The 15,074-nt window shown below is 48.7% G+C and overlaps 1 protein-coding gene across 4 annotated transcripts in view; it reads right to left on the bottom strand.

The window, feature by feature from the left end:
- TTLL1 (tubulin tyrosine ligase like 1) overlaps positions 1 to 9,488 on the bottom strand; it is a 47,182-nt gene extending 37,694 nt beyond the window's left edge. For 2 of the 4 annotated variants that reach the window (XM_033233710.1, XM_033233713.1), the window contains exon 1: positions 9,337 to 9,488. The gene's annotated coding sequence lies outside the window, so the exon portion shown is untranslated. The remainder of the gene's footprint in view (positions 1 to 9,336) is intronic. The other 2 variants (XM_033233711.1, XM_033233715.1) reach the window with 2 other exon arrangements.
- Positions 9,489 to 15,074: the final 5,586 nt, after the last annotated feature.

The raw sequence follows: 15,074 nt of genomic DNA, 5'->3' as shown, positions 1-15,074 counted from the left end.
CTCCAACTCCCACCAGTCATGCAAGGCACAGTTCAAAGGTCACTCCCTCCACAGAGAGCCATTCTCGGCCTTAGCTGGAGCTAAACTGCCCTCCCCAGACCCTCTGTCTCCTCTCCTACCATCCTTGTCGGCACTCAGAATTGCCTACCTTGCATTTCAGCCCTTTAAGTACATTCCTTCCATAAACACATGAGGGTGGGACTCTGAGTCACCTGTTCCCACTCTTGCGTGATTTTTTTTTTTTTTTTCTGAGACAAAGTCTCGCTCTGTTGCCCAGGCTGGAGTGCAGTGGCACATCTTGGCTCACTATAACCTCTGCCTCCTGGGTTCAAGCAATTCTTTTTTTTTTTTTTTTTGAGACAGAGTCTTACTCTGTTGCCCAGGCTGGAGCGATCTTGGTTCACCGCAACCTCCGCCTCCTGGGCTCAAGCGATTCTTCTGCCTCAGCCTTCCAAGTAGCCGGGATTACAGGCGCCTATCACCACACCTGGTTAATTTTTGTATTTTTAGTAGAGACAGGGTTTCACCATGTTGGCCAGGCTGGTCTCAAATTCCCGACCTCAGGTGATATGTCTGCCTCGGCCTCTCAAAGTGCTGGGATGACAAGCGTGAGCCACTGTGCCCGGCTGCACAGATTATTTCCAGGCTGTGGTGTGGCACATGCATCAAAGCCCACAGTCCATCCTGCCTGACTCGAACATCTCTAGCACAAGCCCAGGCACAGTCAAGGCCCACGGTAAATATTCAGTGCATAGGGAGGGAGCGGGAAAACCCTCCAGGTGAGTCCCTTGAACCTGACTCTTTGCTTTTGACAGTCGCTCCCATAGAGATGTGTTATGGGTTAAGCTGTGCCTCCCACAAACTTACAGGAAAGTCCTAACTTGTCTGAAACAAGTACATGCAGCAGAAAGAGCGTTGCCCTGAAGCTCCCCACACACCCCTTCCATTTTTTAATTTTTATTCTAATTTTTAAATCTTTTCTTTTTTTTTTTTTTTTTTTTTTTTTTTGAGGCAGAGTCTCGCTCTGTCGCCCAGGCTGGAGTGCAGTGGCGCGATCTCGGCTCACTGCAAGCTCCGCCTCCGGGTTCACGCCATTCTCCTGCCTCAGCCTCTGAGTAGCTGGGACTACAGGCGCCCGCCACCGCGCCCGGCTAATTTTTTGTATTTTTGGTAGAGACGGGGTTTCACCATGGTCTCGATCTCCTGACCTTGTGATCCGCCCGCCTCGGCCTCCCAAAGTGCTGGGATTACAGGCTTGAGCCACCGCGCCCGGCCAATTTTTAAATCTTTTCATTTGAGACAAAGAGTCTTGTTCTGTCGCCCAGGCTGGAGTGCAGTGGCATGATCTCAGTGCACTGCAACCTCCGCCTCCCGGGTTCAAGCATTCTTTGCCTCAGCCTCCCAAGTAGCTGGCACTACAGGCACCTGCCACCATGTCTGGCTAATTTTTGTATTTTTAGTAGAGATGTGGTTTCACTATGTTGGCCAGGTTGGTCTTGAACTCCTGACCTCATGATCCACCCACTTCAGCCTCCCAAAACACTGGAATTATAGGCGTGAGCCACCACAACCGGCCATGGTTTTTTTTTTTTTTTTTTTTTTTTTTGAGTCAGACTCTCGCTCTGTCACCCAGGCTGGAGTGCAACGGTGCCATCTTGGCTCACTGCAACCTCCACCTCCTGGGTTCAAGCAATTCTCTTGCCTCAGCTCCTGAGTGGCTGGGATTACAGGTGCATGCCCCTACGCACGGCTAGTTATTATATTTTTAGTAGAGACAGGGTTTCACCATGCTGGCCAGGCTGGTCTCGAACTCCTGACCACAAGTGATCACCTTCCCTGAGCAAAACTCTTGATATAATTAACCACAAGCCTCCCAAAGTGCTGGGATTACAGGTGTGAGCCACCGTACCCAGTCCCCTTCCTTTTTTTTTTTTTTTAAACAACACAGATACTTGATTACGTCACATTAATAATATCTAACAAGGCTCCAGAGCTGCTAATTTCTGGGCTTGATATCATCACCAATAGCTCGAGTTCTTCCCATTTTACATTTTGCCATCTTCAGAAAATTGGCTCTGTCCTCAGTGAAGCCCAGTTAAGACAGCTACATTTCCAGAAGAAAAGCCCGTTTCATTTTCAGCGTTTTTTTATGTGAGAAACTGTTTTAGAAAAAAAAATAATGCCCAGACGGGGCGTGGGGCATGGTGGCTCATGCCTGTAATCCCATCACTTTGAGAGGCCAAGGCGGGTGGATCACCTAAGGTCAGGAGTTTGAGACCAGCCTCTCTAACATGGTGAAATCCTGTATCTACTAAAAATACAAAAATTAGCCGGGCGTGGTGGCACGCACCTGTGATCCTAGCTACTCGAGAGGCTGAGGCAGGAGAATTGCTTGAACCCAGGAGGCGGAGTTTGCAGTGAGCTGAGATTGTACCATTGAGATCAAGCCTGGGCAACAGGATGAGACTTTGTCTCAAAAATAATTAAAAAATAGGCTGGTCGCGGTGGCTCATGCCTGTAATCCCAGCACTTTGGGAGGCTGAGATGGGTGGATCACCTGAAGTCAGGAGTTCGAGACCAGCCTGGCCAACATGGCAAAACCTGGTCTCTACTAAAAATATAAAAATTAGCTGGGCATGGTGGTAGGCGTCTGTAATCCCAGCTACTTGGGAGTCTGAGGCAGGAGAATCGCTTGAACCCAGGAGGCAGAGGTTGCAATGAGCCAAGATCATGCCACTGCACTCCAGCCTGGGTGAAAAGAATGAAACTCCGTCTCAAAATAATAACAATAATAATAATAATAATAAATAAAGACCAACAATACTCCTTTTTAAAAATATATATATAGGCCAGGCACGGTGGCTCATGCCTGTAATTCCAGCGCTCTGGGAGGCCAAGGCAGGTGGATCACGAGGTCAGGAGATCAAGACCACCCTGGCTAACATGATGAAAACTCTTCTCTACTAAAAAAATACAAAAAATTAGCTGGGTATGGTGGTGGGTACCTGTAGTCCCAGACACTTGGGAGGCTGAAGCAGGAGAATGGCATCAACCCAGGAGGCGGAGCTTGCAGTGAGCGAAGACTGCACCACCACACTCCGGCCTGGGCGACAGAGCGAGACTCCATCTCAAAAAAAAAAAAAAGAAAAGAAACATACATAGCTCTCTCACTGGCCAAAATTGTATCACCCATCAATTCCTAAAACAAACACTGGTGGGCCAAGCAGTGTGGCTCACACCTGTAATCCCAGCACTTTGGAAGGCCAAGACGGGTGGATCACCTGAGGTCAGGAGTTCGAGGTCAGCCAGACCAACGGAAACCCCGTCTCTACTAAAAATACAAAATTAGCTGGGCATGGTAGCGCATGCCTATAATGCCAGCTACTCAGGAGGCTGAGGTAGGAGAATTGCTTGAACCCAGGAGGCGGAGTCAGCAGTGAGCCAAGATCGCACCATTGCATCCCAGCCTGGGCAACAAGAGCAAACTCCATCTCAAAAACAACAACAACAACCCAATGGCAAGGGAATGAGCATATCAAACTGGCTTAGGCTAATTAGGATTTATTCCTGAGTTGGGGATATGATCACCTTCCCTGAGCAAAACTCTTGATATAATTAACCAAGAAAAAAAAATGAAAAAAGGATATGTGTCAGCTACAAGTGTCTTGACAGATCAACTGAGCCAACTGAGATTTAACAAGTTGAGACTCTCAAAGCAGTTTGGTTAATTTCCTTGACATTAGTTATTTACTAATGTTTACCAAATTGCTACTTTGTGTCATACTTTCTACTAGCCATTTACCTAACAATATCATGGCATTAAAATAAACTAAATCTTTATTTTCGTCAAAAGGGATGCCAAGTAAGATAGAAACAGAGCTCCTGTCTAAAACATCTTTTTTTTTTTCTTTTTTGAGATGGAGTCTAGCTCTGCTGCCCAGGTTAGAATGCAGTGGCGCAATCTTGGCTCACTGCAACCTCCGCCTCCCAGGGTTTAAGCGATTCTCCTGCCTCAGCCCCCTGAGTAGCTGGGATTACAGGTGCCTGCCACAATGCCCAGCTAATTTTGTATTTTTAGTAGAGGCAGGGCTTCACCATGTTGTCCAGGCTGGTCCTGAATTCCTAACCTCAGGTGATCCACCCGCCTCAGTCTGCCAAAGTGTTGGGATTACAGGCGGCTCAGAGTCACCGTGCCCACCCGACATCTTTTTCTTTCTTTCTTTGCAGGCTCCCCCCCTGCTTTTTCTAGGTTTCAACCATAAGCTTCCAATCTCTTATCATCAGGTGGTTAGGTTGGAATAATTCCAGCCAGGACCCTGGCTGGGCACTGGAGCTCAACCATGCCTGCAGAGTAAGGAATGACATATTTATTTATTTATTTATTTTATTTTTTTTTTATTTTTTTTTATTTTTTTTTTTGAGACGGAGTCTCGCGCTGTCACCCAGGCTGGAGTGCTGTGGCCGGATCTCAGCTCACTGCAAGCTCCGCCTCCCGGGTTCACACCATTCTCCTGCCTCAGCCTCCCGAGTAGCTGGGACTACAGGCGCCGCCACCTCGCCCGGCTAGTTTTTTGTAGTTTTTAGTAGAGACGGGGTTTCACCGTGTTAGTCAGGATGGTCTTGATCTCCTGACCTCGTGATCCGCCCGTCTCGGCCTCCCAAAGTGCTAGGATTACAGGCTTGAGCCACCGCGCCCGGCCTATTTTTTTTTTTGAGACGGAGTCTCACTCTGTCACCCAGGCTGGAATGCAGTGGCACGATCTGGGCTCACTGCAAGCTCCGCCTCCCGGGTTCATGCCATTCTCCTGCCTCAGCCTCCCGAGTAACTGGGACTACAGGTGCCTGCCACCTCGCCCGGCTAGTTTTTTGTATTCTTTTTAGTAGAGACTGAGTTTCACCGTGTTAGCCGGGATGGTCTCGATCTCCTGACCTCGTGATCCGCCCGTCTCGGCCTCCCAAAGTGCTGGGATTACAGGCTTGAGCCACCGCGCCCGGCCAGGAATGACATATTTATATCATCACTAAGAACAAAAGCTACCACTTTTTTTTTTTGAGTCAGCATCTCGCTCTGTAGCCCAAGCTGGAGTGCAGTGGCATGATCTCGGCTCACTGCAACCTCCGCCTCCTGGGTTCAAGTGATTCTCCTGCCTCAGCCTCCTGAGTAGCTGGGACTACAGGCGCATGCCACCATGCCCAACTACTTTTTTGTATTTTTAATAGAGATGGGGTTTCACTGTGTCAGCCAGGATGGTCTCGATCTCCTGACCTCGTGATCCGCCTGCCTCGGCCTCCCAAAATGCTGGGATTACAGGTGTGAGCTACTGCGCCTGGCAAAAGCTATCACTTATTAAACACTAGCATGTGTCAGGCACTGGGTGGGGTAGTTTATGAGTATTCTTCTACACTGTGTATATTCATATTATCATTTCATGTGATGCCCAAAGGCAGATGATATGGTTTGACTATATCCCAATCTCACCTTGAATTGTAATAATTATCACGAGTCAAGGGCAGGGGAAGGTGGAGATAAATGAATCATGGGAGTGGTTCCCCACGTACTGTTCTCGTGGTAGTGAATAAATCTCGTGAGATTTGATGGTTTCATAAACGTGAGTTCCCCTGCCCAAGCTCTCTTGCCTGCCACCATGTATGATGTGCCTTTGCTCTTCCTTCACCTTCTGCCATGATTGTGACTGTGAGTCAATTAAACCTCTTCCTTTTATAAATGACCCAGGTTTGGGTATGTCTTTATTAGCAGCATGAGAACAGACTCATACAGCAGGAATTCTCCCCATTTTACAAATGAGGAAAATGGGGGCCAGAGAATAAAAAGAAGAGGAGAGAGTGCAGCCTGCGGACAGCCTAGATGCTTCCCTCCCATACCAGATGGCAACTGCTGTTTCACATATGCCTCCCACATCAGACAGCAGCCTCCTGCCGGGCAGCAGAGTGGGCTGGCTCAGGAGTGGGCTGACTCGCATCTGTTCTCATGTCTGCTACGCAGCCAGCCAGGTCTGGTGTGGGGCTCCAAAATCGTATGAAGACAAGTGATCCACCGGGCCACGCCCCACAGTGCAGAAAAATGGGTGATTCCTTCTCAACCCTAAGCAATATTAAGCCCTCTTCCTTAGAAAAGTAAACAGGCTGGGCTCGGTGGCTCAAGCCTGTAATTCCAGCACTTTGGGAGGCCGAGAAGGGCGGATCACAAGGTCAGGAGATCGAGACCATCCTGGCTAACATGGTGAAACCCCGTCTCTACTAAAAAATACAAAAAAAAATAGCCGGGCGAGGTGGCGGGCGCCTGTAGTCCCAGCTACTCGGGAGGCTGAGGCAGGAGAATGGCGTAAATCCGGGAGGCGGAGCTTGCAGTGAGCCGAGATCCGGCCACTGCACTCCAGCCTGGGCGACAGAGCGAGACTCTGTCCAAAAAAAAAAAAAAAAAGAACAGTAAACAATACCTAATATCAGATTGTTTTATTGTTGCTTCCTCCTAACACAGAAAAACGGAAGTAGGGTTAAGGGTACTGAGTAACATGTTGTATCTCTCCTGGTTCACGTGAATTGATGCATCTGAATGTTATGCCACTTTCTTTTCTTTTTTTTTTTTTTTTGAGACGGAGTCTCGCTGTGTCCCCCAGGCTGGAGTACAGTGGCACGATCTCGGCTCACTGCAAGTTCCGCCTCCCGGGTTCACACCATTCTCCTGCCTCAGCCTCCCGAGTAGCTGGGACTACAGGCGCCCGCCACCACGCCTGGCTAGTTTTTTGTATTTTTAGTAGAGACGGGGTTTCACTGTGTTAGCCAGGATGGTCTCGATCTCCTGACCTCGTGATCCACCCGCCTCGGCCTCCCAAAGTGCCGGGATTACAGGCTTGAGCCACCACGCCCGGCCATGTTATGCCACTTTCTAAACTGAGTATCATAAAAACCTAACCAGGAAAAACAGAGAGTGACATATTGACCTTTTATGTTGAATGCAGCTCAGAACTGGAGTTGCGGCTGTCACCACCTGAGGTGTGCCCACCACAGAAAGCCATCCCGAAACCAGAGAGCTGCTGGTTATTTTCAGAAGACAGCCTGGGTCTTGCCCCTGGGGCAACGGGGTAGTATCGCCATGAGCTCAAAGAGAAGGTTTCCCACGAACACCCTGGGTGTCAGGGCCATTGATGGTTTAACTTCTCATCCATCCACACAGCCCTGACAGCCACTCAGTGCCAGGTCTGTGACAGAGAGACATTAAACTGAGAGCCCAAACGGGGGTGGGGAGCGCAGGAGACACATTCAACAAGCTGTAAGGCCTGCCTGCAGCACAGGGCTTCAACAACACATCACAGTTCAACTGTGGCCTGGGAAGGAAGGGATGGTTAATTTGATCCAGCAGCAAATCAGTTCAGCTCCACTCCAGAAGATTCCAAATCCATCCTCAACTCCCATAGTGTCCCCTCTCTCCTGCGCAACTGCAGCAGGCCCCACTCTGTCCCCTGCTACTCTCCTCACTCCACTACAACCCATTTTCCATCGACCAGCGGACCAATGGGTGACACACACAACACTAACCATGTCACCCTGCTCACCGCCCCACAGTAGCTTCCTATTGCACTAAAAACAAAGCTAGTGGTCCTCCATGGCCTACAAGGCCAGTCCTGCAGATCTGGACCATCACCTCTTAGTTCCTGTCTCTCACCAACCCTCTGTAGCCCCTGACCTTCTTTCAGCTCCTGACACCCTACAAGCTGCATTTTGTCTCAAGCCTTTGCTCTTCCTCCAGATCTGGCCCCTTCTCAAAAGTCAACTGCTCAGAGTGGCTTTCCCCAACCACTCAATCTCAATCCTTCTCATTCTACCACATTGTCACTTTATTTTCTCCATGGCACTTGGGTTGTAAACAATCATTTAGTCCAGTGCTACTCAAAGCATGGCCCATGGGTCAGCAGCACCTGGAGCTTGTTAGAAATGCAGATTCTTTGGGAGGCCAAGGCAGGTGGATCACCTGAGGTCAGGAGTTCGAGACCCGTCTGGCTAACATGGTGAAACCCTGTCTCTACTAAAAATACAAAATTAGTTGTGCATGGTGGCGCACATCTATAATTCCAGCTACTCGGGAGGCTGATGCAGGAGAATCACTTGAACCTGGGAGGCGGTGGTTGCAGTGAGTCGGCATTGCGCCACCGCACTCCAGCCTGGGCAACAGAGTGAGACTCCATCTCAAAAAAAAAAACAAAAAACAAAAAAAACAAGAATATGGCCAGGCATGGTGGTTCACGCTTGTAATCCCAGCACTTTGAGAGGCCTAGGTGGACAGATCACCTGAGGTCAGGAGCTCGAGACCAGCCTGGCTAACATGGCGAAACCCCATCTCTACTAAAATTAAAAAAATTAGCTAGGCATGGTGGCGCACGCCTGTAATTGCAGCTACACGGGAGGCTGAGGCAGGAGAATCGCTTGAACCCGAGAGGCGGAGGTTGCAGTGAACCGACATTGTGCCACTGCACTCCAGCCTGGGCAACAAAGCGAGACTCCGTCTAAAAATAAATAAATAAATAAATAAATAAAGTAATAAAGTAATAACAATGCCAATGATGACTTCACGTTGAGCAGTGCATTCATTCACAGCGGTATTGTCACTGTCCATCTCCACGCCCGCACTGGGTGACAGTACCATGTTCCACAGTGACTGCTTACCAGTATCTGTAATTTGAGGGCACAGTAGGGCCCATCTTTTTGTACCGCCACAACCCGGCACCATAATGTGCTCATCAAATGTCTCCTGAGCAAAGAACCTGCTTTGCAAATGCCAAAAGGGCTAACGAATAAGATACTTTCACTTCCAGAATTAATCCCCTATAATGCCCCAGCTACTCTATGGAGAGGATGACCACCTCGCCCTGCCGTCTTAGCTGATGGGGAATCAGAGAAGGGAAATGTCTTGGTCCAGTCACCTAGAGAGAAGACACAAGGCTCTTGTCTCCTGCCCTGAGTTCTCTCCACAGGTACACTGCGCCCTGCAAAAGATGCCAACAGAAACAACACAGATTGCAAATGTATGGGAAACGTGTAGCAACAATGAAAGTCTGGGATAACAAATAATAAACATAATGATGCAATAACAACAATCGGACAGCACGAGGTAAATCACAGGAACTCAGCGGAGGGAGAAAGGCATGGTTAGCGCGGGCTTCCTGGGCGACGCGGATCCGGCGAGCAGTATCTGAACCGCATTTTCGCAGCCGCGTAGACACAGGCGCCCACACTCTCTCACCCATGCGCACTTGCCCGCCCGCGCGCAGCCACACCCTCGGTGCCCGGGAGGCGGCGGCCTGGGCGACAGGACCTCACCTGTGGGCTCGGAGCGCCGAGGGACTCGGAGGAGCGCCCTGCAGGGATGCCTCGAGCCGCGCCCCCGCCCCGCCTCCAGCCCCTCTCCAGCGCTCGCAGGAGGACGCAGCCAGCAGCCAAGCGCACCGGCCCGCCCCGCGCCGCACTCTACTTCCAGGGCGGCGCCCTGGCAACCCAAGACGCGACCGCCGGCGGGGCGACTACTTCCGGAGTCAGACTTGGGTCTCCTCTGAGCTTCTTGTCCCGGGCGCCCGCTATGCTCAGGGCTTAAATCCTAGGAAATGCCAGGCCATCCAACTTCCACACCTTCGAGGCCCAGAAAGGAGATTGAGAAGGGTCTGGAGCACGGGATTAAGTCTAAAAAGGAAGGTAGAGCGGTGTGATGATTAGGTCCGAATCCTAGGTTCAGTCTTAATCCTCTGTTTAGCCTCTCCTACCCGCTCTACCTCGGCTTCCTTATCTGAAGAAATGGTGATGTTGGTAGCAGGCGCCTCCTAGGGTGGTCGTAAGGACAACGTGATATGCTGGGCCCAGCATGGAGTCATCAACACATGGCCCACTGAAGAACACCTTATTTCCTGAGGGTTCCTCAAAACATCTTGTAAACCCCTTCCATTAGGAAGAGGCAACCTGGCCCAGTGAGGACCTTAAAACTGAAACTGGACCTGAATCTGAATCCCTCTCCAAAAAACGACTAGCTATGTGGCTTAGGCAGATCACTTCGTTTCTCTGAACCTCAGTTTCCTTGTCTGTAAATTGGAGATAAAACCTACAGTGAAAGGTTGTTGGGAAGACTATTTAAAAAAATAAATAAATAAAAGGAATGTAGTTGACACAGCACACGGTAGTTGTTCAAATACTTGTTTAATTGATTCATAATAAAAGCATGTATCCCAGACAGCGCTCAGCTATAAAAGAGCACTGGAGGGCAGGGTGCGGTGGCTTAAGCCTGTAATCCCAGCACTTTGGGAGGCTGTCGTGGGTGGATGAGCTGAGGTCAGGAGTTGGAGAGCAGCCTGACCAACAAGGTGAAACCCTGTCTCTACTAAAAATACACAATTAGCCGGGTGTGGTGGAGCATGCCTGTAATACCAGCTACTTGGAAGGTTGAGGCAGGAGAATCGCTTGAACCAGAGACTGGGAGGTTGCAGTGAGACAAGATCTTGCCACTGCACTCCAGCCTGGGCAATAAGAGCAAAACTCCGTCTCCAGGGGGAGAAAAAAGTGCACTTGAAACTTGACAGGCAGTGGGAAAGAAGAGAAACAATAGGCTTTACATCCCTGCTCTGCTCTAATACATTATAGCTGTTTGAGTGTCAGCAAACCCACTGTATTTTTTTTTTTTTTTTTTGAGAGGGAGTTCTGCTCTTGTTGCCCAAGTTGGAGTGCAGTGGTGCTATCTCAGCTCACTGCAACATCCGCCTGCCAGGTTGAAGCGATTCTTCTGCCTCAGCCTCCCGTGTAGCTGGGATTACAGCGCCTGCCATCACGCCCAGCAATTTTTTTTTTTTTTTTTTTTTTTTTAAGTAGAGACAGGGTTTCTCCATGTTGGTCAGGCTGGTCTCGAATTCCCGACCTCAGGTGATCCACCCACCGCAGCCTCCTGAAGTACTGGGATTATAGGCGTGAGCCACCTTGTCCAGCCAAACCCACCATATTAAATACAGTTTCCTTACTGTGAATTGGAAATAATGATCATCTCTCAGGAGTGCTGAAAACATTTAAATCCCTTGTGAATAGCACCTAGAAGGGTGTTTGACAGGTTTTACCACTTCCTTCTGCCCCCATGTGGCATACAGGCCATTCCAAAGAATAGTGAATACAGTTCTAGGAAAATTTGTGACCAACATGAAAATTAACTGGAAGCTAGTAGTTCCGAGAGAAAAGAGGAAACCGAAGACCTGACTCATAATGCTAATCTAATCGTGTAAACCTAGTTAAAAAAATCTTCAAGATAAAATCTTGCCATCAAGATAAAATCATTGCCATAAAGTCCAGATTCCTTAATATGCTTTTAGTTTTCATCTTAACCATTTTCCGATATATAGGCTTGGTTTCCTGTCATGCCTAGGAAGACTCATCCACATAAGTTGAAAAAAAAAAACTTATGAAACCAGATATACAATAAACTGAAAATACATGGGGCTGCGCGCAGTGGCTCATGCCTGTAATCCCAGCACTTTGGGAGGCCGAGGTGGGCAGATCACAAGGTCAGGAGATCAAGACCATCCTGGCTAATATGGTGAAACCCCCTCTCTACTAAAAATACAAAAACAAAATTAGCTGGGCATGGTGGCGGGCACCTGTAGTCCCAGCTACTTTGGAGGCTGAGGAGGGAGAATGGCATGGTGAACCCGGCAGGCGGAGCTTGCAGTGAGCTGAGATTGCGCCACTGCACTCCAGCCTGGATGGCAGAGCAAGACTCCATTTCAAAAAAGGAAAAAGAAAAGAAAATACATTCATGGTGTATGCCAAAGCATTAATATGCACAACATACAAAGAGTTTGCACAAATCAATGAGAAAAAAAGCAATATAAAAATGGGCAAAGGTCAGGCGCAAGTAGCTGGGATTACAGGTGCTAGACACCAGGCCCGGCTAGTTTTTTATTTTTATTTTTGGTAGAGATGGGGATTCACCATGTTGGCCTGGGTGGTCTCAAACTCCTGACCTTCAGTGATCCACCAGCCTTGGCCTCCCAAAGTGCTGGGATTGCAGGAGCAAACCACCACCCCTGGCCAAGATAGTTAAATTACAGAAATAGTCTTAATCCAGAACAGATTCATTTCCAGATTTGGTTTTCTGCCTAAGTGACCATCTGCTATAAATCTGTGACATAGCTGGAAAGCTAGAAGAGGCACCTCAGTAGACAGAACAGTGAGCAACTCCTGGACCGTGTGATGAGAACAGATAAATGGGGAAATCCCAATACAAATGAGAACAAATACTCTCTACCAATCAAAAGAGACAACCTCCAAAGAAGTGAGCTTTCGAGGCCGGGTGCAGTGGCTCATGCCTGTAATCCCAGAACTTTGAGAGGCCAAGACGGGCAGATCCCCTGAGGTCAGGAGTTCGAGATCAGCCTGGCTAACATAGTGAAACCCCATCTCTACTAAAAATACACAAATTAGCCAGGGCTAGTGGTGCTCACCTGTAATCCCAGCTGCTCAGGGGCCTGAGGCAGGAGAACCGCTTGATCCCAGGAGGCAGGATGGCACCATTGCCCTGCAGCCTGGGCGACAAGAGCGAAACTCTATCTCAAAAAAAAAAAAGAAAGAAAGAAAAGAAGTGAGTTTTGAGCCCAGGAGGCAGAGGTTGCAGTGAGCCGAGATCTCGCCACTGCACTGCAGCCTGGGCAACAAACCAAGACTTCGTCTCAAAAAAAAAAGAGTTTTCAGAACAAAACCCTGGAATTACCCTAGAATGTAAGAAGGAAACCCACATCGCTGAACGGGTTTCCTTAGAAACCAGTTGGGTTCTCTGGTATTTAGTCTGAAGCCATTAGAATGACTCATCAAAGAATGAGTTCAAACAGATTTGGTTCAGATGAAAAGCATTAAGGAAAACCAGCTACTCAAGAGACTGAGGTAGGAGAATTGCTTGAGCCTGGAAGGTTGAGGCTGCAGTGAGCTGTGACCGCGCCACTGCACTCCAGTCTGGGTGACAGAGTGAGACCTCATCTCAAAAAGCAAACAAAAATGTCCTCAGATTACTGGCTGATTGCAGCCTACCACCTGTTTCTGTGCAGCTTAAAAGCTAAGAATGGTTTTTACGTATGGCCATTTGAAATCCATTTATGAATAGGGAACATACTAATTTTGAACCCCAATTAAGTGAAATGTATTCCTTCTTCTTCCTCCAAAAGAATTTTCTTATTCTCAGCTGGGCGTAATGGCGCACACCTGTAATCCTACCACTTTGGAAGGTCAAGGTGGAGAGATCACCTGAGCTCAGGAGTTTGAGACCAGCCTGGCCAACATGGCGAAACCCCATCTCTACTAAAAATACAAAAATTAGCTGGGCGTGGTGGTGCACGCCTGTAGTCCCAGCTATTTGGGAAGGCTGAGGCAAGAGAATCACTTGAACCCAGGAGGCAGAGGTTGAAGTGAGCCAAGATCGTGCCACTGCACTCCAGCCTGGGTGACAGAGCAAGACTCCGTCTCAAAAAAAAAAAAAAAAAGCTTATTATTCATTATAGACCTGTGTTACCCCAAATTTTCTATACAATTATTCATTTTTAATTTCATCAATTTAAAGAGTTATGCAAACTTATGCAACTTGTAAGTGACAGAGTCTGGCTTTGAACCCAGGACACCTGACCATTCATGCTGCTGCCTCTCAGGAGGGGTGGTGGCATGCTTTCTTAGTGATGATTGGAGCTTTGCTAACATCACCTCCTATAATCTCCCACACAACCGCCTCCCAGGCCTGGAGCACATTCAGCACCATCATCATTTACTTTTGGCGCCATCTAGTGGAAGCAACACTAATCTGGAGTCCAAATTGCCAGTTCATACCCTTCAGCTGCTGTCTAGTTGTGAGGCCTTGAGAAATCCCAAGGCTTCTGGCTACAGTGTTCTCACCTTAAACCCGGGAGATGAGTGAAGGCTTGCACAGCACCAGCACCCACGGGAAGACATGCTGAGGGCCTGGCATAGTAAAGTGTTCAATAAACATTGTGGCCCTCCGGCATGTTGCCTCATCCCTGCAATCCCTGTACTTTGGGAGGCCAACACGGGAGGATCGTTTGAGGTCAGGAGTTCCAGACCAGCCTGGCCAATGTAGCAAGACCCCATTTCTGGAAAAAAAAAAAAACTTTTTAATTAGCCAGGTATGGGGGCGTACGCCTGCAGTCCTATTCAGCTACTCAGGAGGCTGAGGTGGATCACTTGAGCCTAGAAGATTGAGGCTGCAGTGAGCTATGATTCCGCCACTACACTCCACCTGGCCAACAGAACAAGACCCTGTCTGCAAGAGAAAAAAGTTAAGAAAAAAAAAAAAAAGAATTTTAAGGCACGGTGCCTCACATCTGTAATCCCAGCACTTTGGGAGTCCGAGGCCGGTGGATCACCTAAGATCAGGAGTTCCAGATCAGCCTGACCAACATGGCGAAACCCCGTCTCTACTAAAAATACAAAAATGAACTGGGCGTGGTGGTGCGCACCTGTAATCCCAGCAACTTGGGAGGCTGAGGCAGGAAAATTGTTTGAACCCGGGAGACGGAGGTTACAGTGAGCCGAGATCATACCATTGCACTCCAGCCTGAGCAACAGGGCGAGACTCCGTCTTAAAAAAAAAAAAGAATTTTAAGATGGCAACAGCGGCATTAAACTAACTGCAGGGCTTGTCTGAGCACAGGGTCCTATGGGTCTGTACAGGTCACAGGACCATGAGGCTGGCCCTACCCTAAGAAGCTGGCCACAGCTCCCCTCAATCAATTCCCACAAGAACTCTGCTGAGTTAATGGAGTTTATCACCATTTTTTAGAAAATAGTGGTAAAGCCGGGCGCGGTGGCTCAAGCCTGTAATCCCAGCACTTTGGGAGGCCAAGACGGGCTGATCACGAGGTCAGGAGATCGAGACCATCCTGGCTAACACGGTGAAACCCCGTCTCTACTAAAAAAAAATACAAAAAAACTAGCCGGGCAAGGTGGCGGGCGTCTGTAGTCCCAGCTACTCTGTATACTCGGTAGGCTGAAGCAGGAGAATGGTGTAAACCCAGGAGGCGGAGCTTGCAGTG

This window comes from Trachypithecus francoisi, unplaced genomic scaffold, assembly GCF_009764315.1.
Source record: "Trachypithecus francoisi isolate TF-2019V2 unplaced genomic scaffold, Tfra_2.0 Lachesis_group14, whole genome shotgun sequence".
NCBI lineage: Eukaryota > Metazoa > Chordata > Mammalia > Primates > Cercopithecidae > Trachypithecus > Trachypithecus francoisi.
Note: the sequence above shows the minus strand (reverse complement) of the source record. Positions and strands in the feature narration are given on the sequence as shown.